At 47.3% G+C, this 25,059-nt stretch overlaps 1 protein-coding gene across 2 annotated transcripts in view; it reads right to left on the bottom strand.

Moving 5' to 3' along the window:
• CDH22 (cadherin 22) overlaps positions 1-25,059 on the bottom strand; it is a 1,297,615-nt gene that overhangs the window by 245,067 nt on the left and 1,027,489 nt on the right. The gene's annotated exons all lie outside the window — the stretch shown is intronic.

The following is a 25,059-nucleotide window of genomic DNA, read 5'->3' on the forward strand; positions in this document are numbered from 1 at the left end:
TGTGCACTTCCTAGTTTTTGGGTAACATAAACACCACAAATGACAAAGCAAGTACCGGATAGATGGCCGACGCTTGTTCATGTCAATGGTCCAAAACTTGCCCATCACATGTTCTGGAAATTTGGATACTGCTTCCTAGGCACTTGTTGGTGGACCCACCGTGAGTCAGGCACATGTACAGACTGTGGGGACCATGTTATTGACACGGAAAGCCAAAGGTGAACCACAAATGTACTATCATGCCACAGTTGTGGTCATATGACTGAGCCACAACTCTCCTGTAGCAGTGGTGGACCAGCAGACGAGGCAGCAAGTGGCCACCTATTTCCAGTGATCAATTGCACAGAGGTGTGTGGTTCATGTGTGTGGTCCAATGTTGATCCTGTATATTTTTAGGGGTCTATGTTGTCACAGTTACGTCCAGGTCTCATCATGGGTCAGTGGCGGCTATTCCTGTATCTACTGAGTATCCTTCGGAGATCGATGGAAGTAAAGCCAATGAGGACATAAGAACCTACATGGGGATGGTCACACACTCTGTCACTGCAGACGTGTTATGAGACTGTCAACAGGGCAACCTTGGTGTGCTGAGTAAGATCATATCTCAGGAGTCATGTTCCGGCAGGTGTCATTAAAACATTTGTACACAGGTTGGCCTGTAAAGTTCCCACTGCATCTGGGAACATCATAGCCTCTGTGTTGATTAATCTTGCAGCTATTCAGCACGCACATCCCATCTCTATGTTGTGAGCAATGTGATTCAGCGTGTGAACGGTCAGGGTCCTAACATGTGTGGACTTTTCATGCACACTATCTGACGTTGCTGGTTCTGCTGGAGGCACCATTCCCAATCCCTGCATACGGCCATGGTATACTGTCACACTTTGTCGCTCATGCATACATGAGACCCAGACAAGGGATAGGCCGTGATTTGGGTATTTGGAGACAATTTCCCAATTATGGTATGATAAATAGCAGATTATGCTAAGTAACTTATTTGAGTATGCATTGATGAACCACCTGACAAAATACCCCCGGAGGAATGTGAGGGTTGGGTAAGCAAGTATGATACATATGTAGCCACAAGGAACCTTTAGGGTAACGCACAGACAGGTGCCAGTCAGGCTGACAGGATGCAGGGTCAATCAGGATCCAGCAATTTCACAAGGCACATACTCAGTGGTCTGACTAAGACTGGTCGGAGGAAGAACAAGACAGTTGACATGGAAAACTGTGTTTGTCCTGTGTTTTGGAAGGTGACACATAAACCCAAGGGCTGTGTTACACAGCTTATTTTTCTGGCAATGCATAACAGTGTAATCGACAAAATGTCAGCTTCTATGCTGTTCCAAGCATCTGCAAAGGCAGTGCATGTTCTAAAGGGCGGTCTGCATGGAGGTGCTCACAGGTGTGTGCTTCATCAGTTTCTCACAAGTCCTGTAGGTGAGATTTGAGTTAAAATGGCCAACAGTACCTTTCACATGGGAAGTAAACTACAGGTGAGAACAGGGCTTAGAGACTACAAGCCAGTGCATTATTTAACCTGACGTCCATGCAGACAGATGTACTATGACTATGGCATACCATACGAAAGGGTGAAGCACACTGGATTACTATTGTTAGTCTGTGTGTGTGTGTGTAGAGGAGGGAATATCTGGGTACATATATTACCATTCTAGGGACCTCTTAAGACAGGTGGGGTGAGACCAGGAGCATGGGTGTGTCAGGACTTAGGACATGGGCTGACATGTACATGGAATGTCATATGCGCAATGCTTGTCATAGGTGTGGCACTTGTGCTGTCTATGGCCCAGATGTAGCAAGGCATTAGCGCCTCGCAAACGGCGAAAAACGCAGTTTGTGAGGCGCTAATGCCTGCACGCGATGCAGAAACACATTTTGCGAGTCGGAACCGACTCGCAAAATGTGTTTCCGACTCGCAAATAGGAAGGGGTGTTCCCTTCCGATTTGCGACTCGCACCGCGATGTAAGTTGATTTGCGACTGCGAAAGCGGTCGCAAATCAACTCGCAGTTACCATCCACTTGAAGTGGATGGTATCTCATTCGCAAACGGGAAGGGATCCCCATGGGACCCCTTCCCCTTTGTGAATGATCACAATTTTTTTTTTTTATGGACCACTGCCTACTCTGAAAAAAAACGAAACAAAAGGTTTCGGTAATTTTTTCTATTTGCAGCTCATTTTCCTTTAAGGAACACGGGCTGCAGATAAAAAAAAAAAACTGCTTTATTTAAAAGCAGTCACGGACCTGGTGGTCTGCTGTCTCCAGCAGGCCACCATCCCCGTGAGTGCCCAGACTCGCTATGGGGTCGCAAACTGCGACCCACCTCATAAATATTTATGAGGTGGGTCTTTGCGACCCCATAGCGAGTCGCAGAAGGTGTCTGAGACACCTTTCTGCATAGCAAATTGCGAGTTGCAAATTGCGAGTCGGAAGGACTCGCAATTTCCAACTCGCAATTTGCTTTCTACCTACATCTGGCCCTATGTTCGGCTTATATGGAACTCTAGTCATAGATAGTCCTTGCAAAGATAGGTGCTGTACGACTTACTGCTGTCAAGGGTCTGGTCATACATTCCTGTTACCAATGCAATAGCACATCCACTGCCTCATGTATGAGGCTTTTTTTTCCCTTATTGACTTATGGTGTCTTACTTGTGTGCCATGTGCTGCGATGAACCATGTTGCCAACATGTATGTCTTAAATAGGTGTGGTCCTCTGCTATTGCTCTTCAAAGGTGACATGTACAGGATATATGTAATTTACAGTGGTGTGAATGTGACTGTTGTATAATACGCATCACAATTGCTTTGGAAATTTCTGTGTCCTGATCGGTATGTCAGCAATGTTCCATGAGGCTATACACTTATTCTGATAGTTAGAGATAAAGGTGAGCAAAATGATTACCCAGACCATGATATGGTGATTATTATACAGTAGGTGTTTTTTTACATATGTTGATACAGTGGTGATGGTGAGTTGTTTCAAAAGAAATTGTTCACAATATGTTGGCGCCTGCGCAATCCAGCAGCTGTGTTTTGTTCGTCCCCCTCATGTTGTAGGCCAGCATCCTCCTCTTCCTCCTCTTCAGGTATTTGTGGCTTGAGTTCTAATATGGGAATGTTCCTTCGTACACAAATGTTGTGCAGGATGGCACATGTTAAAATGATCTTGCCGACCATTTCTGGTGAGTATAGGAGGCTGCCACCAGTGATGTCAAGGCACCTGAATCTCGACTTGAGGATGCAAAAGGTCCTCTTGACTATGGTGCGTGTCCTCCTATGTTCCTCATTGTAGGCATGCTCTGCTGCAGTGCTTTGGTTGCCAAATGGTGTCATAATCCATGGCTGGATCCCATACCACTGATCAGCTGAAAGAGAAAATGATTAGGATCATGTTGATGTAGCTTGCCCCATTAATATCACCTTGCATGGCAGTAGTTGTCTTGTGTTGTCTGTGACTCTTTTGTGTTATTGTGTTGATTCCTAGGCTTCTAGGATGTACCATCTGCATTGGGTTGTTTCCTTGGCTGAACGAGTGGTTGCCTGCTGACCGGTTGTCAGCAGTATGTTTTGGGATTTGCAGTACTGTGTGCACTCCCTAGCAATGTGACATGTGATACAGGTGTTCCTGTGTCTTCACTGGGGGTGAGATGATAGTTCCATACACAAATTCAATTTGACAGTGGTGGTAACACGTTAGCATCTATGTACCCTGGACATCTCATACTTTTAGACATATGCAATGGATTAATTTAAACATCAGTGAGACGCTTACATTTTGCAGGCTGACAATTAGCCAAACCTCTCCATCTGTTGTGATCATTGATGTCTTGACATTAGACTGTACACTAATTTCAGATGTGTGACAGGTTCACTGCAGACCTATCGAACATGCCTAGCAGTGTCACGACTTCAGTGTGTTCCTGTTCACATGTTGCTGTTGTGGTGTATGTGTTGTTTGTCCTAGAGGGTTGCTGTGGAGTGTGTATATAAGTAGGTTTCTGTACTTACCAACAAGTAGTCCATTGCCATATCGTCCATCCTGGAAGTGTTGATTGATGGTACAGTGACGGAAGATGAATGAGTCATGGACACTCCCAGGATACTTTGCCACGATATTGGTGATCAATCCTTGGTGATCCACAATGGCCTGCACATTGATGGAGTGTGTGTGCTTCCTGTTGCGGTATAGGTGTTCAGTTGCTGCAGATGGCACAAGGCATACATGTGTGCAGTCAATGGCACAAAGGACGTGGGGGAATCCATTAATGAGGTAAAACCCCTGTTTTGTCTCCTGCTGCTTCTGCTGTGTGTTTGGGAAGCAGATGTGGCGGGGTGTGAGTCTGATGATGGCACCCAGTACCTTGGGCAGGAAGGCAGAGAATGATGGCTGTGATATCCCAGCAACCAGGGTGCCAGTGGTTTGAAAGGAGCCACTTGCCAACATGTGCAGTACAGCTAGGTTTCTGTTGGGATGGTGCGGGGTGTCAGCAAGCTGGGTGCCCACTGTGGCTCAATGTTGCGCAGCAGCTGCTGAATGGCTTGCCAGTTCAACCTGTACCTCTGGATGATGTCATGTTCCCTGAGGCCATGAAGTGTTATCCTGGTGCGGAATATCCTCTCCTGTCTTCTGCGTTGCCTTTGGGGTCCCTGCTGGTGTTGTGGTAGCTGCTGTTGTTGTTGCTGTGCTCTGCGTCTGCGTGCACGCTGGATGAAAAGCACCTCCATGCCTCCCTTTTGCTCCTCTGCTGTTGCTTCTGTGTGTTATGATTAAATACAGGTGTGTTTGCCCCATTTTAATGCCTGCCCTGACCCAGGTGTTAATTTTTGACGCAAATCGGTCTGTGCGTCATTTTCCGACTTCGCCTCCCGGCCGTGCGGGATTTTTGCCCAGAAGCATAAATACGACGCACGGGCGTTTAAGTCATTTTTTGGACGGGAACGCCTACCTTGCATATGATTAACGCAAGGTGGTTTCCTGCATCCAGAAAATGACACACATGGCAGATTTTGACGTCCGCGGGCTCGGGCGTCAAAGTTTAAATATGAGGCAAGGTTTGCGCCGAATGTGCGTCAAAATTTTTGACGCACATTCGGCGCAGACGGAGTATAAATATCCCCCTTAATGATTTATGCCGTGAACTCCTACCCTACTATGAATCTTTATAGAGACTGCACGGAACAAATCGTGCAGCCTTCTTGTTTTGTGCTCTAGTCTCTATTAGATATAATGGTCCACACTCCAATCCTGCTATGATCTGAAGGGACTGCTCTAGATATGACATACACTTCAGTCTAGTACAAGGGAAAGAGATTTAGCGAAGGTGCTTGGAAATTCAACCCAGCTGGGTACTTAAGAAAACATGCAAGCCATGTTATGTTACAAAAGAGCGTTTCTTTAGCACTTTCTATCCTTGGGATGTTGTAGTACTTCATCTCAGCACCACCTTCGTAGTGCCAGGGACAGGCTTTACACTTCTATCCTGCTGTGAGCTAGAGTCAATGATTTATGACGTGCAGTGCTATCATGCTCTGCGCTAAACAGACATGCCGGGTAGAGGTTGGCGAGCCAAAAAATTAACTGGGAGAGCCGAGCCAGTCGGCTTTGGCTTCAAGAGCCCGCGCACAAATTGAGTCCTGAAAATAGTTGGAATGTAAATCATGCACCAAATATCATGCAAAAATATGTAAATACTTAAAAATTACAAAAGTGCACTTTAACATTGGAGGGAAGTGTTTTACCTTAGCACATTAAATTGTTATTGCAAGTGATAGTTTTAAACATGAACTTGGAAACAGTCCTGAACTTCGGTCCTAACCACAATGTCCACAGTGAAGTAAGAGGCAGGACAGTTGTCATCTGTGCTCTATATGTGCCTAGCAGTGGTGGCTCCTCCGTTTGGGCGGAGGAGCGTCACCCCGCAGCCAGCAGCAGAAGCGCAAAACTTTTAAAGAAAACAATAAGAAACGATGTTTATTATTGTTTTCTATAAAAGGGGCGGGGCCACGGGGGTGACGTGCACTGACCTTCACCTCGCATGTGTGTTTGGTCAGCCGTTTCGGGCTGGCCAAACACACATGCGCTGTAGGCTCTCTCCAGCCCAGTAACACAGTTGCTGGGCTGGAGAGAGCGTTCACAGGCTCCCAGTCTGCCTGGGAGCACCCTGGCTGGGTGCACTCAGCCAATACAGACGCTGCTCTGAGCAGTGTCAGGATTGGTGCATGGCAGGCTGGGAGCCTGTGCCGATAGAGGAGCGTCAAGGGACAGAGGAGAGGCGGAGGAGGTATGTTTTTTTTAAATTAAATGTAATGTTTATTTCCTCCCGCCTCCCCCCTCCCGTGCCTTCCCGCCCCACTCCTTCCGCAGCCATCGAGCTGCTACTTGTGCCTAGTTTATTTTTATAGATGAAGCAACGTTATAGTCTATTAAATTAAATACACAACATATTTGTACTTCACACACCCTGAGTGATAGTATTTAAATAAGCTGTCCTATCTGTTAACAAAGAAAAAGGAGGCTCAGTGAAATAAAATATTTGCCTAGAATCCCATGGTCTGATCAAGCCAGGATTGATCCTAGGTTTTCTGTTACACATTACGTCACAATAATGGTAACTCTTTCTCTCTTTTTTAACAGAAAAGATTTATGTTTTGTTTTCAATTGTTGGGACAAGAGGGTATAGCATTGGTTGCAGGTGGACGTCACATGAAAGCCAGGCCCATTCTGGGCTCGGGAGTCCAAGCTGAACTATAGGTAGGCCTCTGGCTCGAACCGGGCTCAAACCTTCAGTGGCTTGCCTATCTCTAATACTAAGTACTCTTCTGCTGAGATATATGAAGAGACTTTGCAAGACAGTACATGCACCAGTCCTCCTGTGAACTGAAGAGACAATGATTGATGACTTAAGGTCCTATCCTGTTCTGTGCAAAGAAACGTCATGAGACATGCCAAGCGCTCTTCTGCTGGGATGATGATGATATAAAGAGACTGTACAAAATAAGATATGCACTTCAGCCTTCCTTTAAATGAAGAGACAATGATGGGTGACCTGCAGTCCTATTCCTATTCTGTGCTAAAGAGACTTCACGAAACATGAAAAGCACTCTTTTCCTGGGATGATATAAAGAGACTAAAGAGACTTCACAAGACATGCCAAACACTCCTCTTTGGGGAAGATATAAAGTGATTGTACGAAATAAGATACACACTCCAGTCCTGCTAGGAACTGAAGAGACAATGATTGATTACTTGCAGTCCTATCCTGCGCCGCGCTAAAGAGACTTCAGGAGAACTGCAAACACTCTTCTCCTGGGATGATATAAAGGGACTGCAAGATATGCAGTCTAGTCCTCATATGAGCTGGAGAGGGAATGATTTATGACTTTCAGACCTATCCCACTCTGCATTAAAAATACTACATGGCCCACTGTAAGCACTCCTATTCTATATGGTCTAAAGTGACTGCCCACCACTTGATAGGCACTCCACTCCTCCCATGAACTTTAACAGACTTAATGATTCATGACAGGAACTGCAATCCATTTATAAGTTGAAGTGACTTACTTCCAACGTTATCACTAGGGGCATGTAGTGCACGTGAGACTTCATGAGACATGCCACGTGCTCCCCGCAGCTTTGACCGTTATAGGAGCATTGGACAATTCACTACAGCTCTGGGCTTAAGTGAGAGCAAAACATGCTACATATCCCACTTCAGATGAGAGAAAAAGTGACTGACTCCCTGCTCTGAGGTTACCAGATTTGACAAGACAGTCTCTATCAGATAATAGGTGTACGAGACAATATAACATAATACACATCAAGTGACTATTTACACACATTGAATAACATTTCACATGTTCCCAGTTGTATTACAGTTCCCAAATTTACATTTTTGAGCACACAGAATTTAAGCAATTTACCCAAATCACACGATTTTCAGCTGTGTCAAAATCTGGAGTGAAAGTAAGCCTGTGTGAAATTAGTGTATTTTTTGTGAAAATGTTGCGAAACGCCATAAAAATGACGTGTTAATATGCGAAATGCCAGTACAGAATTGTGTGCAATTTTTTAACTCAAAATTCATCCTCACATCCAAAATGGGAACTAGGGTGTATTTTCACTCAAAAAAACACTAAATTACGTTTGATGTGCCCAATAGCCTCTTGTTTGTTTGAAGCACTTGCTGCAGGATTTCTACCAAAACAAAATCTCAATCACACAACGCTGTATAATGGCGCAGACAATGGCATTTGACATGCAACACAAAATGACAGAAACGATGTTTACACCAGCTTCAATAAAAGTTTGCTAGGCCTAATTAAAGTCATGATTTTCCACTTGCCCAGTGCTTCACTAGGTCTAGTTGAGCAGTTCCATAACGTAAAATGATGGGATGCATATCTCACAAATATTCCTGTAAGTTTACACGCAGAGGCACAGAGGGACTCGACACTGTGATGGTTGTTCCGGAACTGCCTAACCGGTAGTTCCGACCTTTATTTAATAACTGGGGCCCTCGCGGGGCAACAAAGTATTTTAGAGCCCATATGGCTCTCTACATCCCTCCAGGACTTTATTGAAATAGTCAAAGAAAACAGAACACAACATCCGTAAACCCTATGACAGAGGAAATGAGAGGGATATCGAGGGAGAGAGAGAGATGCAGACGGAGAAAGAGAAAGATGCAGACAGAGAGAGAGAAAGACACAGATGGCGAGAGAGAGATAGAAACATCGACAACACCAGATCTAAAAAATGATCCGGTAGTTACAGCTAACAACTTCAACATGTGGGTGCCCCGGTTGACGAAGCCATCCACCCTTCTGCCGTACCCCCTACTTTGGACAATTCACAGGCTGCTGGTTTATTGTTCTCAGTTAGCAGACAAAGTCTCGGAGTCTCTGACTGGGAGCGGGGTTGGGCCGGAGATGATACCTCTCACTCCGACCACTTGACATTACATCACAGCATTCCTCCATGGGCTGATTCACAGTGGGACTTGGGGCCTCTTGACTCTCCGATCTTTCTTCCGTCCCATGCTCTTCCCCTCCTCCAATGTCTTCATCTTCCCCTTCTCTATCTCGGGCCTCCTCAGACACTCCCACCCTTTTTTAATGTGAAATGTTCCTTGTGGCCTGTCGTTCTCCACAGCATGCTGTTACCATGGACCCCCTGGTTCTCACCACTTTCCACACCTCAGGTCTGAATGGGGTCAGAAACGTTCCTCCCAGATGCCTATTTCTCACGACTACCCTGTCGCCTGTCTGAAAGTTCCAACATTGTGTCCGTCTTCTGGCGGTGGCCTTATCGTTGGTTTGCATCCTTCGTTGCTGCATGACTTCTATATCTAGTTCAGGAGGTTCCCACTGAGAGCCAGCTAGGATGCAGTCATGTGGAGCTACTTTAAACATCAGAGCGGCAGGGGCACACCCCGTGGTGCTGGGAGGTGTTTGTCGATAGGCTCGCAGGAATTGTTGCATACCACTCTCCACATCTTTGCCCCTTTGTACAGCTATTCTCAGTGCTCAGTTGAGGGTGAGCATAAATCTCTCTACATCGCCATTGGCCTGCAGCCAGTATGGCGTGATTTTGCGGTGGTGTATGGCAAGTCCATCCAAAAAGGTCTTGAAGTCCTGCCCCTGGAATGGGGGACCGTTATCTGTCCTGATCTCATCCAGGAGACCAAAGGTCGCAAAAGTCCTCTCAAGCACTGGTCTAATGCTCACGAAAGAGGTGGAGACCACTGTTTCCACCACTGGAAATTTCATGTATGAGTCGATTATAACTGCGGTTAGCTTCCCATCGGGGAAACTCCCGAAGTCCATGCTCAATTTCGACCATGGGTGGCAGCTGGGAGGTTCAGTGATCACGGGGTTGGTAGGCGGGTCAAGGGATGTAATGATGCAGGAGTGGCAGTTCCCTACAAAGGTGTCCATCTTAGTATCCATGGCTGGAAACCACATCTTGGCACGTAGGCATGCCTTTGTCTTGGCCGCTCCTTGATGGCCCTGATGGGCCAAATCCACCACTCGATCCCACAGGCTGCAGGGAATTCCTTTTTTTTTCCCCTGAGAAGGAGATCGTCCCCTCCCACTGACATCTCCTCCTTCACTTTCCACATGCCTTGCATGGCTAACCTCTCCTCGGGATCAAGGGACTTGACCCCCTCTAAGAAATCTTGCCACCGGCACTGGGTCAGAGCATCTTTCACTCGGTTGATGACAGTGTCTTTTCCTGATGCCTCTGCTAGCTCCCACACAGTGAGGGCCACGAGGAAAGATGCCTGTGTTACCATGTTGACGAAGCTCTCCACATTCCCCTCTTCATCATCCTCAGGTGTGTTCACCGGTGTTGTTGGGGATGCCTTGATAGGTAATCAGCCGGGTTGCTCACCCCGGTGCGGTATATGCCTTTAAATAGATACGGTTGGAGTAGGACAGCCCACCTCTCAATTCTCGGGGGAGCGAGCCTCATGGACCCGGTGAAAAGGGATACCAGCGGCTTGTGGTCAGTGACAACTTGAAACTCCTGGCCATAGAGGTACAGATGGAAGTGTTTGCCTCGCGCTCTACCTGAGCGTACCGGGTATCTACTGCCGACAGAGCCCTGCTTGCATACGCTACAGGGGCCCATTCCTGGTGACGTTGCTCCTGCATCAGCACCGCTCCCAGCCCCATGGAGCTTGCGTCCACCACCATTTCTGTCCGTTTCTCTGGGTGAAAGTACGCCATAGTCACCTTGTCCAGCAGCCCCCCTTTTATCTCCTGGAAAGCTTTGTCTGCTTCCGAACTCCAGTCCCACTTGGTTGTCTGAGTGGTTCTGCCATCGTAGCCGGTTGGGGAATGAACGGGCCACAGTATGTTGTCATGCCCAGGAAACTCCTGACTTCCGTGGCGGTGTGAGGGGTCGGCACCTGTCGAATGGCTTCCACCTTCATGGGGTCAACCTGCCACCCATCCTTCGAAAAGATGTGCCCAAAGAAGTCAATCGAAGACTGGTAGAATGCACACTTGTTCCCATGAAGGGTGAGGCCTGCATCAGACAGTCTCTGCAGAGTGGCTCGTAGACGGTGATGATGTTCCTCACGAGTCTCTGAGAAGATCAGGATATCATAGCTCAGGTTGATCACGCCAGCCAGGCCTGACAGTGTTTCCCTAATGGCGTTCTGGAACAACTCTGCCGCCGATGATACGCCAAAACTTAGCCTTCGGAACCGTCTCAGCACCATGTGGGTAGAGGATGTGGTGATGTTCCCACTGTCAGGGTCCAATTCCAGCTGGTGATATCCGGAATTTAGATCCAGCTTTGAGAACCACTGGGATCCATTCAGGTCTGCGATGATATCGTCCATTGTTGGTGTAATGTGTTGCTCTCTTTTGATCGCCCGATTGGGTAGGCGCATATCCACACAGAGGCGGATGGCCCCTGGTTGTTTGGGTTTAGGGGCGATCACCAGTGGGGAGGCCCAGGGAGTGGGACCGTCTACTTTCTCAATAACCCCTTGGCTCTCCAACATCTGCAGTTCTCTCTCAACTGCCAGTTGCAGATGAAAGAGAACTCCCCGGTGCCTCAGCGCCACTGGTGTCACCTCAATGTCGATGTGTAATTTGACTTGTTTGTCTTTGAGCTTTCCTAGTCCTTTGAACAGCTGGGGAAACTCCCTGGGAAGGGATTCCGTGTGCGACTCATACTCTTGGCGTGCAAAGAAGACAAGCTCCAGGTCCTTCGCAGTGTGACATCCTAGAAAAGTGCCACGGTCTGCTTTGACAACATAGAATCTGGCCTGGGTGCTGTGCTCATCGTTTCTAATGGATACCTCTACCCTGCCCTGTAGCGGAAGAGGGGCGCGTCCTCCGTACGTGTAAATTTGGTATTGCTGGGCAACAGAAATGGTCTAGGAGACAATTGTTGGTACAGTGTATCGTCCATCACATTGACCGAGGCACCCGTGTCAATGAGCAGGGTGGCAGGGGTGTTGTTCATCCTGATGGTGCTCATGGGGGGTGGTCCCCGTTTGTGTTGCCTCCCTCCTGCGAAGGAAATGACAAAAATGTCCTCTTCCTCGTCATACACTGGCATGGTTGTTTCCCCTTGTGTTCGGGGAGTATGTTCTCCTCTTTCGATGTTCTTGACTGTGGCCATCTTCCCTTTGGAATCCCGTGGTCTGCCTCTCCCCATCCCACACATTTTGGCGAAATGGTTTTCCTTGCCGCACTTGTTACACACTTTGCCCCTCGCAGGGCATCCGCACATTGACTTGTGTTCATACCGGCAGCTGCCACATGCCCCATCTCCTTGTTTTGAGGTACTCGGCTGCCACCCCGGGCCTTAGCGGGTGTGGCTGGCGTCCACTTCTTCTTCTTTTACTGCGAGTTGTCTTGGAGCTGGTGCCGCTGACATAGTTTGTCCCCTTACCGCCACCATTGCATCCTCCTGAACTTCGGAAAGTTCATGCGAGCGTGCTAGAATGAGGATCTCGTTGAGGGATATCCCAGGCTGCTGCATTATTAGTTTGGAACAGTACCCTTGGATGATTTGTGCCTGTATTTCTTCATGCTGGTTGAGACCTACGCACGTTCTGGCAAGTTTTCGCAGTCTGGCATAGAACATGTCGACCAACTCCGTCCCTGTCTGCTGGGCCTGGCACAGTTTAAATCATTCATAATTGGGATTAAGTTGCGGGTCAAAGTGTTTGTTCAGTGCCGCCACCGCAGCATCGAAACCTGTTGGTTCCCCGTGTCCGGTAGTGAGTCAAACTCGTGAAGTTTGTCACCTCCCATGTGCAGCATCAGTGACCTGCGAACCGCCCCATCTCTTTCCCTCGTTGCGCAGAAGTAGTTCTCTAGTCATCCAAGCCAAAGGAACCACCTCAGTGCTGCTGTGGCGGTGAAGCTAGCTGGCCGAATGGGGGCAGTGCAGCCACCGACGAGTGTGCTCCTGCAGGAGCAGGTATGGGGTGCTGCTCTGCGTCGCTCATTGTTTCTTGTTCTTCTCTTTTCGTGGGGTTGTGAGTTCCCCGTGTCCTTGGGAGTGTGTTTCAGTGGTCCCTCACCCACTACACACTCATCAGGGTGAAGCCTCCTGGACCTTAGGATACGTTATGGTACATGTCCATTGGACTCTTCTCCTCTTCTCTACTCTTATTTATTTATTTATTTTGTATTTATTTATTTTTTTGCAGCCCAGTATAGCACCTGCAGCCCACAGATAGAGACCGTGGCCGTCTGGTAGACTGTGGGTAGTCTCTCACTTGATATGCACACCTGTGCCTTTTGCATGATGCTCTTTCTTCTTGTTTGTTTGTTTTTTTAATTGATGATTGAGGCACTATTATAGCCTGCTTTTGGAGTCCTCATGCTCCGGGCCCTGGATTCAGCACGGTTGGGCCACTTTCCCGCCGCAATTGGGCCATCTGCACGCGACTGGCGAGCGTCCTGCCACCCACGCACCTTGCCTGACCTTACTGGTCCGACGCCCACCAATCAGCTGGAGAGCCGATGCAGGGCCTGACAGCCGTCGTCCGTCTGCTCCTGAACCGCACCTCGCGTGCGCTCCCCAGAGGACAGGTGAGCTAGCACACGGCGCGCACACTCCTCGCTGGCTCCGCACCTTGTTCTGTGTGGTTTGGTGATATGAGTATATTTTATTATTATTTTCTTTTCTTCTCGTCGTAGTGTCGATCCCGCCTCGTCACCACTGTAAGTTTACACACAGAGGCACAGAGGGACTCTACACTGTGATGGTTGCTCCAGAACTGCCTAACCGGTAGTTCCAACCTTTATTTAATAAGTGGGGCAAACGCCCGCCCTCACGACCTCGCGGGGCAACAAGTATTGTAGAGCCTGCTTGGCCTTCTACAGTTCCCAGGCCTTGGGCGGATTGGAGCCCCTCCGAAGTCTTTGGGGGGCTCTTGAACGGTTAGGGGCACCCCTGAGCCGCAGAAATTGCAGGGGCCTTTGTTTCGCCCTTCGAGGTGGGTGGAGACCTGCCCTGCTATCCTATGAAGTTCATGGGTTCAGAGTCTACAGACACAGCCATCGTGCTCCGCCTACCGCGAGGCCTGTCAGAAGCATCAGTTCACCGAAGTCCGACTGACAGACACCCTCCTCGTGCACAGGAAGCCTCAGCCGACAGCCAGGCCGAGCAGTGTGTTACTCAGGAACACTGGGATAAGTGAAGCCACTTTGCATTTAACCTTTAGAAACAATAAACGCTCTCTTCAGACTTCCTCGATGAGCTGCGTCACCGGCTCCCGAAATCACATGCTAAAAGGAACGTGTCTCATGGCTGACAAAACTTCAATGGAGAGACGTGAGACCCCTCAGCTGAGCGACGTTAGGAGAGCGAAGGAAGTCCGCTTCCAGCCAAGTGGCGGTGGAGCCCCTGCACACTCCAGAGAAGAGGATAGAAACCACCTACAAAGGGAAGTGGAGGGGGACATTGTAGGGGAATAGGCATGAACTCCCTTCAAATACAGACCCAGAAGAGGAAAAGGTGGGGGTTCACTGGAGGGAGAGAAGGTCTCATACCTCATGCAGGGGTAGTGGAGACAGACATCTTCATTAAAGAAAGTGAGATCCATGCATGTAATTCAAGGAAAGGGCAGAGTGGGCTCTGGCCCAGGTCCACAGTTTTTTACGGGTGAGGTCCCTAATAATGCTAGTGCCAGTTCTACAGGGAGTCTTGCACTGATGACTTTGAATAATTCTTAACCAGATTGTTTTAAATGTTGTTTTCCTATTCATTTTTAATGTGTGTGATGTGTGAGAGTCTATTACATGCATGTTGGGGACAATTGTATTTATGTTTTCGCCCTTCACTCTGCCCTCTCCTAGTGTGAGGAGGTGCACGAGATGCTCCCACAAGCCTAAAAAATGTCTTAAACTAGACAAGGGCACCCTCCCCATCCTTATGGCCTACTCGAATAACATGGTAATTGGGGGTAGGAAAAAACCGGTTAGTCAACAGATGTTTTTCTTTTTTTAAAACGGAGTTTGTTATCAATGCAAGACTTACCTAGAAATGACAGTACAGAAATTCGAAAATGTAATTAACCCGGTTAGCATAAATTGATTGGATATGCTTACACATTAAATAACCAAGGTTTTTTTGCTTCCTAAATCTCTAAAGATTGGATTGTTACCTTAAATCAAGCGGGATAGAATTCAACAGCAGTGATCCTTGAGCTTGCAATGCTCTGCGACCCATCTATTTTGCTTCTCTTTTGTGAGGATGAATTTTAGAAGACAGCAGATTGCAACCAGGGCTGTATTTTCAAAATTTACGAGCAAGACATGAAGGCCTGTTTTCTTAATAAATTCATGTGCATAATGCTTTGCTGATTTGAATGCAATTCTTTGTGTTCTCCATTTCGGGCTTAATAACTCAGAGCAGCCAGATTTAGGTGCAGGGATGCTAGCCAGAAACCTCCATTCCAACCACCCTGTCTCCCAGCTCTCAATAAATGCCTCACCTGTAGAAGGGCAGCAAATGATTTTGCTAATTTTAAGGAAGCTTATGTATTTGGAGTGATTCTTAAATGGCTGTGGAGGTCAGGGCATACACTCAGGTTATGTGTTTTGATATTTTATGGGAAGAATATTAAGTGTGGGTTTTTCTACAATAAATGTCTTTTGCTCGCATATTTTGAATTGTGAAGTATTATATGGATTTTCAACATTTATGTACGATAGATCATTCAAAATGCTGAAATTGTGATAGAAGTGGAATTATGTAATTAGTCAATATCTGATACCTACAGCAGATTGCTGGCACTAGTGTCCCAATTAGAGTTAGACAGGCTTTCAGAAATGCAGTGTGGTTGTCCCAATAAACATGTGTCAGTCGTACAATAATGTTTGGTGAATGGTCTATTAAAAGTGTAGCAGTCCCACAGTCAGAAGCTGGGGCCATGTGTACAAAAGCATTTTCCCCTAGACACAGAATGGGTAAAACCCTTTGATACATCTGGCCCCTGGTGCTTTCCCTTTAAAGGTATGATCCCATGAGCCAAAAATAATAAAAATGTACACTCCCATAGCTGACACACAGAACAGCAGGTTGTAATGTACAGCAAATACTTTTTCAGTTGGAAATGTATTTACAACTCGAAAAGGAGGCATTGCGACTAATTGTAAATGAAAATATGAAGGGCGTGAAGGGGGTGGTCCAACATCCCTATCATTTGCAGTACAACATGTGATTGCAAACCAGTGACAGGTTACAGACATGTCAAAGGGGGTGGTGCTGACAGCTCTCCAGACAGATCCCACTATGCCAATCACAGCTGAGGACATTGGGGGAGCAGGCCACAGTCCAGGGGATCATGCTATTCCAAATACGATACTTTCTGTGGAATGCCTGTTCTCTTCCTGGAGGGGGGTGAGGCTTATCTTCCAGGGTTGCCATTCCGCCAAGGGGAATCTGTGAGATAGGGAGACTCAGGCCCATATTTATACTTTTTTAGCGCCGCATTTGCGTAATTTTTTTACGCAAACGCGGCGCAAACATACAAAATACAGTTGTATTTTGTAAGTTCGCGCCGCTTTTGAGTTAAAGAGCGGCGCTAAAAAAGTATAAATATGGGCCTCAGTAGCCACTTGTCTAATTCTGCGGGGGTGAGGGAGGCCACATTGCGCGAAGCATCCCTACCCAGCCCAGACAGACGCTACTGTAACCTCTCTCCTTGCCGCCACACAACGCTGCTCCTACCCACCCCCCTCACCGCCTCGCGAAACGTTCAGCCTCAAAGAAGCATGAACAGACACAAAATACTGTGTTCCTTCCAGTCTGTGTGCGCTCTGTGCGAAAATCAAGGGGTTCCTCAGATCCCATGCATACTTCAGAAGAGCAGAGGGAGAGCTGCCGCAGCAGCAAGGAGTCAGCGCCTCGGGGGCAGGGAAAACGAGTCTTTATAGGATATGATATTTTAACAGCGTGTGTAAGCCGCACGGAAACAAAACACATGGGCCCTCATTCTGACCCTGGCGGTCTTTGACCGCCAGGGCGGAGGACCGCGGGAGCACCGCCGACAAGCCGGCGGTGCTTCAATGGGGATTCCGACCGCGGCGGTAAAGCCGCGGTCGGACCGGCACCACTGGCGGGGTCCCGCCAGTGTACCGCGGCCCCATTGAATCCTCCGCGGCGGCGCAGCTTGCTGCACCGCCGCGGGGATTCTGACCCCCCCTACCGCCATCCAGATCCCGGCGGTCGGACCGCCGAGATCCGGATGGCGGTAGGGGGGGTCGCGGGGCCCCTGGGGGCCCCTGCAGTGCCCATGCCACTGGCATGGGCATTGCAGGGGCCCCCGTAAGAGGGCCCCTACATGTATTTCACTGTCTGCTGCGCAGACAGTGAAATACGCGACGGGTGCAACTGCACCCGTCGCACAGCTTCCACTCCGCCGGCTCGATTCCGAGCCGGCTTCATCGTGGAAGCGTCTTTCCCGCTGGGCTGGCTGGCGGTCTGAACGAGACCGCCCGCCAGCCCAGCGGGAAAGTCAGAATTACCGCCGCGGTCTTTCGACCGCGGAACGGTAACCTGACGGCGGGACTTTGGCGGGCGGCCTCCGCCGCCCGCCAAGGTCAGAATGAGGGCCATGGTGTGGAGCGATAGGAGGAAGAAAGCGGTGCGCGCCAGGAGGGTGCACTGTAAACAGACACGGAGAGGAAAAGACAGGGAACGGGGCGTTTTGGATCGAGGGGGTGCACGCTAGTAGCGGCAGGTGAAGGGCCAATCGCATCACTCATTGGTATATGTCAATCGTTTATGCACAGAGGAGCTAGTGAATGGGTATCAAGGGAGAAGATGCTTCTTTCAGATGCACACAGGCGCGTCAGGCTTTGACCCAGAGAAAAAGAAAGGAAGAAATGGGAGAAGGAAAGAGGAAGAAAACGATTGGAATGCAGTGACAAGGGGAAAAACATAGATCAGAATGAACTAGAGGCAGTGAAATTCTCATAATTCGCCTTTGGGTAAATACGTGAAATGTTGGAAAAAATTATGGGAAAATACGAGGATCACAAACCTGTCATTTAGCACTATTTTTCTAGCATGAAATGAGTCAATTCATCCATTTTGTATGAGGGCATGCATTTTGCACTAAAGAAATTACTAGTTAAACCACACGACACGAACAGCAGCCACTGGCGTTCGGTTTGTGTTATTCAGTGCTTAATTTGTAAATAAAAAAATGCTCAAAGCCTTCCTCTTAAACACGTGGCTGCTGCAATTAAATGTGGGCGCACGGAATACTGAGGCAGCGTAATACCGAAGCCATCTCGGGTCTCTTCAATCTATTTACACTCACTCCCTGCACCTCCAGCTCACTCTTGCAGCTGTCTTCTTTCTCCCATTGTTACGCTTTTTCGTTTTTCTCTTCCTCCGTCTTTCCCATATGTGCCTTTTGCTCGCAGCCAGTGTTGGGGAAAGAAGGATAATCGCCGGCCCTCAAAAATAAATGTCAGTGCCCCGCACCGGAAACATCAACCAGAAATTAAGAACCTGTGTTATTCCCCTGCTCCCATGATGGAAATTTCCCCCAAAATTAATGGAAAATTACACGATGCTGTGTAATGGTGTACCTTGCGCCATTTCACTTAAAAAGAGTAAATCAAATAGCCAGGGTGTATGCGAAATAACGCCAGTGTAATTCAAATTTAATCTGGGGCTTAGATAAGCTCCCTGTCTCGAGTCTATTCTCTCTGTAGGGAAAGGATGGCTCCTTCACAAAAGCTCAAATCATTGTCACTCTTTTGGAGAAGTGTAGTACAAGGGGGAGCACAGGGTGCATGGAGAGAGAGGGCTGACTACAAGGAGAGGGAGCACAACATTGAGAGAAGAAGAGCGTGGGAGCAAGGAGAAAATATAAGAGGGTGCATTGGGAGTGAAAGGAACAAAGGGCACAAGGGGAGGGGGTGAAGGGTCCCCACATAGGAAGGAGTGACGGATTGGGATTGAGGGAGGGGGGCAGGAATGAAAAATGGGACACATGATGCACTAGGGAGTGAAGGGAATGTGAATTTAACTCAACAGGAATGTGAGATTCTCGCAACACGGGTCTGGCAGCGCAAGCTTCCCTCGCACACAGAGTCAAGGAACAAATATAAGGGCATTGACAGTGCACGATTCCCTTGCACACAGAGTCAAGGAACAAATACAAGGGCATTAACAGTGCACGCTTCCCGCGCACACAGACTCAAGGAACAAATATAAGGGCATTGACAGTGCACGATTCCCTTGCACACAGAGTCAAGGAACAAATACAAGGGCATTAACAGTGCACGCTTCCCTCGCACACAGAGTCAAGGAACAAATATAAGGGCATTGACAGTGCACGATTCCCTTGCACACAGAGTCAAGGAACAAATACAAGGGCATTAACAGTGCACGCTTCCCGCGCACACAGACTCAAGGAACAAATAATATAGAGGCATTAACAGTGCGCGATTCCCTTGCACACAGAGTCAAGGAACAAATACAAGGGCATTAACAGTGCACGCTTCCCGCGCACACAGAGTCAAGGAACAAATATAAGGGCATTGACAGTGCACGATTCCCTTGCACACAGAGTCAAGGAACAAATACAAGGGCATTAACAGTGCACACTTCCCTTGCACACAGAGTCAAGGAACAAATACAAGGGCATTAACAGTGCACGCTTCCCGCGCACACAGACTCAAGGAACAAATATAAGGGCATTGACAGTGCACGATTCCCTTGCACACAGAGTCAAGGAACAAATACAAGGGCATTAACAGTGCACGCTTCCCTCGCATACAGAGTCAAGGAACAAATATAAGGGCATTGACAGTGCACGATTCCCTTGCACACAGAGTCAAGGAACAAATACAAGGGCATTAACAGTGCACGCTTCCCGCGCACACAGACTCAAGGAACAAATAATATAGAGGCATTAACAGTGCGCGATTCCCTTGCACACAGAGTCAAGGAACAAATACAAGGGCATTAACAGTGCACGCTTCCCGCGCACACAGAGTCAAGGAACAAATATAAGGGCATTGACAGTGCACGATTCCCTTGCACACAGAGTCAAGGAACAAATACAAGGGCATTAACAGTGCACGCTTTCCACGCACACAGAGTCAAGGAACAAATAATATAAGGGCATTAACAGTGCGCGATTCCCTTGCACACAGAGTCAAGGAACAAATACAAGGGCATTAACAGTGCACGCTTCCTGCGCACACAGAGTCAAGGAACAAATAATATAAGGGCATTAACAGTGCACGCTTCCCTTACACACACCAAGCAGGTACCATGTGGGAATCTAGAATGCAAGCCTCCTTTGGACACACAGAGCACGTCCCATAAAGGCTTCAGCACTGTAAGCTTACATCATATACAATAAACAGGTACCATGTGGGCAACACCAGTGCAGATTTCCCTCATAGAGCTCTGTAGTAGGGGCAGCAGAAATGCAAAGAGTCTGAGATCATATATGAGCCACCTTCAGCAAGTCATGGTTTTTACACCAGCAGAATGCCGTGTTCTGGTGCTTGTAGTGCTGCTTTTAACATGCAAAGTGTTTTGACTAAAAAGACAGGATTGTTTCGAAGTGTCACATCAAGTAGAGACACCAGCTTCAATTCTTGGGAGATAGGTAGCTCATGTTCCCACACTAGTAAAGGCCTAGCTTGCGCAAGGCACAGAGAAGACAGGGGTCTAGAGAGTTGGGTACTTTGAGGACATACATGCTTATATAGTGGACACAGCCAAAATGGCATAGCCATGGGTGGTTTGGCACAGAAAGTTGACAGCTGTACATAAACCAAAAACATCAGATCCACAAACACGTGCACTTATGCACAGCCAATTAGGGATACACACACACACAAAGGCATACCTACAAGCACACACAGAAATGCATGTAAGCCAGAGCACACTAACTGATTGTACATATACATATAAATACATGGGCACACAAGCCTACTGCCACACGCTGACACAAAAGCAGTCACACAAGGTGGGTACAGACCGAGGTCCTAGGAGTACGGACACATGGTCACTGGGGATACATAGAAAGAGGGACAGTTGCACACAAGCTAGCAGGGCCCAATCCACGGATTTACACACACAGACACAGGGATATACATATGCATGAACTAACAGAAACACTGAGAAAAACCCTCGCACACACCATTAAAGACAGAAAGAACCTGGCATAAACAGACACAGGCACGCTCAAACATGAAAGCCGATGTGCATTCAGAGAGAGGGACACACCACACTAGAGCCATGCATACACATATACATAGGTATGCATGTCTTGCTTGCCACACTCACTGCAGGCCCTCATATGTGCCAGACCTTGTGAAATTGAGACCGTTTTGAATTTCTAAAGATATGCTGTACCATTTTTTTGCAAGGTTAGGAAGAGTGCATGGATTTGCGCCCGCTGCAGTCAATGCTTGTTTTAATATTAGCAAACCCAAGAGTAATAACCGGCAGAGCAGACTACAAAACAGGCCCATAAATAGCCAAAAATCCGGCCCACACACTGACCTGTCAGGCCAGCCCATCAGGCTCTGCCTCACTGACACAAAGACCAGTTTGACCCATGGCAGAGTATATCACCCAGGCTTTATCTCCCTCACTGACCTGGTCTAAAGCCAACGAGAGAACCCGCTCTGAACACTAATTTTGTCAGGGACTGCAGACTGGGCTTTATGCTCCCTTCCAATCTGCACAACCCTAGCGTTGCCCTCTCTTCTACATTGCAGATTCCTGTATCAAGTCTTTTTGGGGGAATCCCCTTTCTTGAAGGCCCTAGGAAGGGACCTTTCTCTTCTCCCAAGAAATCCAGCCTGATGATTTAACACATGATGTTACATAATCTTCAGAATGCTCACCTCCGTGTCTTCACAATGCCTACCACCTACACTGACCCATTGACTTGCAGAGGTATGGTTTCTAGGGCCATGTCCACCAGGGACAACCTGAGGTATGGATTTACATTGCAGAAAGTGGCCGGAAGAAATTCTTGGCCATTAATGAAGTTCCATAACTTAGGTTGGTTAAAGTGAGAAAAGAGGTGGTAGCAAATAAAATAAGCAGGGTAATTAGCACATTTGGGCATAAAGTAGCAAACTTGCAGAGAGGGCAGTAGTTAATTTGAGCCAGTGATTGCTGGTGGAGCCCACAACAATTATTTTTTGTGGCCCTGCACTTATTTTGTGTCTTCAAACGTTAAACAGAAGCACAAGAGGGAAAATACACAAGGTGAAAAGAAGGAGGAAAAACAAGATGGAAAAACTGCCACTGAAGGAGAAAGCAGGCATCTGCATTAGGGACAAAGGGGTGGAGAGTTTCTGGTGTTGAATTAAAGAGGCATAGTCAACCTTAGTATGTAGGGAGCTGACATTCAATAGTGCTGGTCACAGGCTTCTGAGAAAAACTTTGAGCCCTGCACTTATTCTTTTGCAAATTGAGAACTAAGAGAGACTAATAGGTTAAAGACAGATAGCTGGTGTGGGGCAAACTGTATGGATAGGGATGAGACTGAAAGCCTCTAATAGTTAAGGTTAAAAATTAAAATATTAGTTTAAAGACGTTGGGGAAATGGTAAAGGAGATGTGTTATTTCCATGTTTAAAGTTGGTGGGAGTTTGAGATGATGCAATTTGGAATGTTGATAGTGCACTTTGGTATGCAAACTCGTTTATGAGCATCTTTTAATACAACCTTAAGTGGTTCCAAAATAAAACAACCTTTTCCTGTTTACTCCCCAAGACCGTCGATCTGCACACCGTCATGCTCTCTCTTTTATCCATCCATGCCCAATGCACTTTTGTCCTATGCACTCCCGGGATCCATCCCTGTATCACAGGATCAAGGTCTTCTGGCAGTGGCAGAGATAGAAACGAGGAAGACGTAGCAGAAGGAGGGAAAAGAGAAAAACATTGGAGAAAACTTCGAGACTGATACGAGGAGGCCCCACAACACTCGGTCAAGGGGACACCCACACTACAGACCCCCCAAACAGAAGTTTAGGGGATGAAGCTGTAGCAGTTCTGTACCTTCAAACCTTCTCACTATATATTCAAATAGACCTAAACTTTAAGGGGGGAGTAGCTGACACATCAAGTAACGAGGTGGAAACTCTAATTTCCTGCCACGGGGGTAGAGCTAACCTCAGGCTCAATATTAAAAAATTGACTGATAAATTGTGTGTGCATTTGAAAAGTATTGGTCAAGACCAGAACTATTTAAACCAACATGTTTTATAGACCTGACTATATAGGTCATTATTAATGTTCTCAGTGCTGTAACAAAGGCTCCCGCATCCACCGCGGTGCGGGGAGGGGGGGGGAGAGGGGGCCCTAGCTGCCAGAAGCCCCCTCCGCACAGTGCACAGGCGGCAGGCCCCTGACTGGTTTCAGGGGGGCCTCCTACAGGTACTTTGCAGGGGACTCCTTAAGTTTAGTTACGGCACTGCTTTCAGAAGGGGGTTGAGTACAATGACAACTAAAAAAAATCAGTTTCTACAGAATCAACAAAGACCAAATATAGCCAGTTTTAGCAAAGTTGTTTCTAGAGAAGGACTAATAAAAGTTTTATCCCGTTTGCCGCACTTCTTTCTGTGGTAGGTCAGTATACTCATGAAATATTTCTAGTTGCACATTCAGAAAGATGCTCACGGTTTATGTTTGTGTACAGTTTGCCTATCTAGACCAGGGAAAGTGAACTGGACACGTCAGCAACTCTGGTACCAGGCTGCAGTGCCTAAAACGTTTAAGAAATGCAAAAACCTTCTCATAATGCACACAGTGATCTGCCAACTTCATCCCAGCAACAATAGTGCAGAAGCATGTGGAGCGTTCTTTCTTGTCTAGGGTATCCTCCACAGACCCACGGGGGCCAGATCCAGGACCGATTTCTAGGATGACTGCTGCTTATGTAAGTAAGTTCAATTTACACTGATGATAGGAAGATTATTTTACTTGGATCTGATGAAAATATGGCAAGCGACCAGTCCTACTCAACCTAGGTTGGACCCACTGCTCTAGCCACACTGCTGTGCATACAGTGTCTGTGCTCTTCTCTTGTTATTATGATTAGTGTAAGGCCCTGCTCACAGCCCTAAAAGAAAGAAGTAAACGTTATATATGTAGTATGTAGAGGAAAAGGATAAAGGACGGCACCCGGTGCATATAAAGATCTGAGGAAAGGAAGGCATATAGTACATAAACACGTGAGGAACACAAGACTGTGCTCTGTTTAAACAGAAGTGGGATAAATAGGGGTACTCCATACATAGTTGAGTGGGAAAAGGAGAGTATGAAGTGTGCAGAGGGAAGATGGACCGCGTGACCATCCATAGAGAGGTAATGAGAGAAATATGCATAACAGGGGAAGGATGGTGAATAGTGCATGAATGAATGAATCCTGTACATTAACAAACTTGATACACACTTAACATCATGCACGCTGGATGTTCGCATGGTTCGCGGCACCCCACTCCTAGTCTTGTTATATGCAGAAGATGCAGTTTTATTGGCCCCCACACCTGGAGCTCTGTAATTGCTGGTCGACTTATTTGTGGAATTTATGGGCACCCTTGATCTGTTAACCACCTTTTCTAAAACATTTGTTGTGGCATGTGGTCTAAAGAGCATTACATTTTCAAGTATTGCTAGGAACAAACTGTCTACTTAGTGGCAATACCTTTTCTTTTTTTTAGGTGATTTTTAGTTCGCCAGTTCATCAGGGGGTCGAGCATTCGCTCATCTGTTACAATTCTATTCCTCACAACGGATCCACAATGCTGCTCCAATAAATTCATAATGAGGGGTGGAATAAGTAATGTCTGAACAAAAAGACACGTCTTGAGCTTCTGCCAAAATGAAAATTCCCAGGCCACTGAGCAAAATCCGTGAGGGGACTTGTTCCAGGCTAAAGCTGCCAAACAAGAAAATGAGCGTCCATCATTTTTGGCTAATCTCATCCTCTTAAGGATTCATGTAATGGTAAGTGTGGGAAGGAAGCTGCCTCTGCAGTAAGTGGTAGACTGT

This window comes from Pleurodeles waltl, chromosome 7 (genome assembly GCF_031143425.1).
Source record: "Pleurodeles waltl isolate 20211129_DDA chromosome 7, aPleWal1.hap1.20221129, whole genome shotgun sequence".
NCBI classification, from domain to species: Eukaryota; Metazoa; Chordata; class Amphibia; order Caudata; family Salamandridae; genus Pleurodeles; species Pleurodeles waltl.